The following is a 3,493-nucleotide window of genomic DNA, read 5'->3' as shown; positions in this document are numbered from 1 at the left end:
ATAACGTTGATCATGAATTGTGTTGGTTTGCTAAACCTGTTTTAAAATGAATTTGGTATGATCGGTGTAAGGTGATCTCATGCCTGGAATTTAAAGTATTTTGCACATTTTAAACCTTCCGTGGGATCAGGTAACCGGTTATTATTCCCCGTCAGATGTTCGGCTCCAGTTTCTCTGTTTATCTGTAAATAATGGAAATACGGCAGAGCAAATAAAGAGACGGGACGTCAGGTCATTGCTCTGAGTGTGATGTGCTCCAGGTTATGTGTACTTGTCCCTCTATTCACATGCTGGACAAATAATGACAGAATTAATGTTTTGGCAGAACTGCGCCTCAAAAGTCAACCCCTCGGGAATCAAACTCTGCACTAATAACTCCACCATTACCTCGTCCATCCTTTACTAATCCAAAAGTGCAAATATTCTCTCTGAATAAACATTTCCGAGGGCTCTGAAGTGTACTGTGTTATCGGATGTATTAGCTGGGCTGTATGACGCCTGTCGGTGCTTATCTCGGTTTTCTGTCTGTTTGTAGGGGAAGAGGCCTTGATGGAAAACTGGCACCGCAAGAAATAAACTGCCGTTTTGTCATTTAGTGCTGTTAGAATTGCATTGGGAAATTCCAGTCAATTTATTATTATTATTTATTCTGCTGAACCCAAAAGAAGATATTTGTCAGTAGCCAAACAGATCTCATCCCTCATTTACTGCCATAGCGGAGAAAATAAATACAACGGGATACATAACGCCGCAATCATATCAGTTGTTATGCGACGGTCGTACCGTCTCCTCCAGCACACTTTTAGTATTTAGTCTGTGTGGATGCAAAAGACCCAAAGACAGCGTCCAGACTCCATCATGCAAGAGCAGATGGGTACAAACAACATCCTATGCTGCTGCCTACGTTTCACATTTTGTTTTCTTTGTGGTTTTATCTGCTGATCACCCTGTTAAGGACTCGTACATGGAAACGTCTAATACCACACTGTCATTTCTATCATATGATGGATTGCGCCATGTTTATTTTATTAAACAAGCCTCCTCTTTGTGTATTTTAAGCAAGTAAAGCCGACAGTGCTATGCATGTTGCGTGACTGTATGTTTTGTTTACCTTTATTATTTTATCACTCTCTTAACTCGATCTCATTCCAAACCTGTATGTCGTTCTGTCGTCTGCAAAAGAAGATATTTGGCGACCAACCAACATTGGACACCGTTGACTTCCACTGTATGAATACAAAACCACTCGGGACAGTTTTCTAAATATCTTTGGTGTGGTAGAATCACAAAAAGGTTTTAAATGAACAAATGATGACAGAAATTGTATTTCGGCCTGGACTGTCCCAATGGTGTAAACGTTAAAGTTGTAAATCAAACAACGCCATTGTTCCAGCAAATACCAACTCTAATGAAGCAGTAACCCCATAAACACACACTTGAAGTCAAAGACTCAAAGTCAACAATCACAATGACACTAACTTCCCACTAAACTGGTTAAGGCACAATTGACTACGACCTGCCAAATGCCGAGAAAGAGACATCCTGAGATTGATAAACACCTCACTCACAACTACTCTAAAGACTGTCTGTTCCTAAAAGTGTATTTATATAATTACATGTGGATTATAAATGGTTCTAGTGTCACACAGATAGCAGTGTCTCCTCTCAGTTGCTCGAGCATCTGGGTGGGTGCCAGGGAACAGATCAGCGCTGGTGAAACTGAAGTGCTCGAGTACGACTCTACAGGCTGGACCGCTGCCCTCTTCTCCTCGTGAAAGCTTCTCTTTGATTTGTCCCATCATCCAATCAGCACGCTCTTAAGATTTAGGGCCACCGTCCAGAAAAGCCCAGCTGCTCTTTGGCATTGACACAAACTTATTCAGAACGGAAGGAGTTTACATTTTTATCCACTTGTATCTCGTTTTAATCGACTTTTCAGTTCTTTTTGGCTAGAAGAGAAAATCAGGGCTGAGTTTTAAACATGCGTGGACGAAGATGCAAAGTGCAGTTACGATACTAAACTCTAAAAGGGACCGTTCACCCAAAAATAATTTCATCGTTGATTCACCCTCGGGTCATTTCAAACCTGCGTGACTGTATTTCTTCTGCAGGACACAACAGAAGATATTTCAAAGAACGTTGGAGACCGAACAACATTGGTGCCTGTTGACTTCCATTGTATGGCCACGAATCCACAGAAAGATTCGTATTCCGTATTCATATATTTTTGAATGACATGAGCGTGAATAAATGATGACAGAGTTTTTACTTTAAGGTGAATCTTTAATGAAACACGATCGCGCAATCACTCATTCTCGATGAAAGAGCTGAGAGCGCCAAGACATAAAGGTGCATGAACTGTTCTCGAGTCATTGGGTTAAAGACATTTGTGATCTTTAGACTTCAAGCGCTGTGAAGTCTTATTTCAGTCCCATTGATTCTCACCCACACCCTTCAAACACACAGAGAAACTCATTAACATCGGTGTAACAATGACACGCTGGTGTGACATCACCACCACCAACAAAAACACTCCACATTCAAGAGCTTCCTGTCACTTACCACAGCGACAGCATACATGTATTCACACAAAGCACCCCAGCTCTAGTCACACGCTCCTAAAGATTTACAAAGTAAAATTGCTCAGCTTTATTTACTTCAGACTATACTATAAAGGAGCAGCCGCATGTGATGCGAATGAATGGGATTTTGGGTGTTGGCAGATGCTGGTACGACTTCAGAGGGGATGACTTTCACATGGTGGTCATGGGACGTATGGCCCGAGTGATTGTCCTCCAGCCCGTTACTGAAAAATGCAAGGAATCCTTCAAGCCGCTCACATGTCTCCCTAATATCACACTGGTATGAGGATTAAGCCTCTTCTTTCAACAGGGTTACACAAAATCAAGCATTTTGACATACCTTTACTATTGTTCATTGTTTTTCGTTGGTTAAGCTTAAAAATGGTTGCATGCAAATTTTAAGTTAATTCAACTTAAAAATAAAAAACTCAACAGGAAATTAAGTTAAATAATATTTTTAAGTTGAATTAACTCTAAATTGAAAGACGATTTTTACAGTGTACACATTAAAACATTTCTTCGCAGCTCTCTGATAGCACATCTCTGAGATGTCTACTTGATGTCTGCATTTACATCGTCTTATCTGCAGTGCGTCTCTGACACATTTCCTGTCGTACGTCATATAGACATCTAGAAACTTTCTGATTTAGATGTAGCCTATGAAAAAACGGACTTTTCAAAGACGTTTATCAGATGTTGCGTAGAAACAGTCCTAAATGTGCTTTCAAATGTGTGATTCATAGGATGAATGTACGCACAGAAAAGCGTGTGAGCCTCAGTTTCAGATTTCCACCTTTTATTGATGTCTAAATAATGTCATTGATACATGAAAGAGCAACTGTCTCACGTCCAAATGCTATACAAGCGGCAAGAATGACTTATATTGCCTAAAACCTGTAGCACTCGTACAA

Source organism: Barbatula barbatula (assembly GCF_947034865.1).
Source record: "Barbatula barbatula genome assembly, chromosome: 24".
Classification (NCBI taxonomy): domain Eukaryota; kingdom Metazoa; phylum Chordata; class Actinopteri; order Cypriniformes; family Nemacheilidae; genus Barbatula; species Barbatula barbatula.
The sequence above is the reverse complement of the archived record's forward strand: the minus strand, read 5'-3'. Positions refer to the sequence as shown.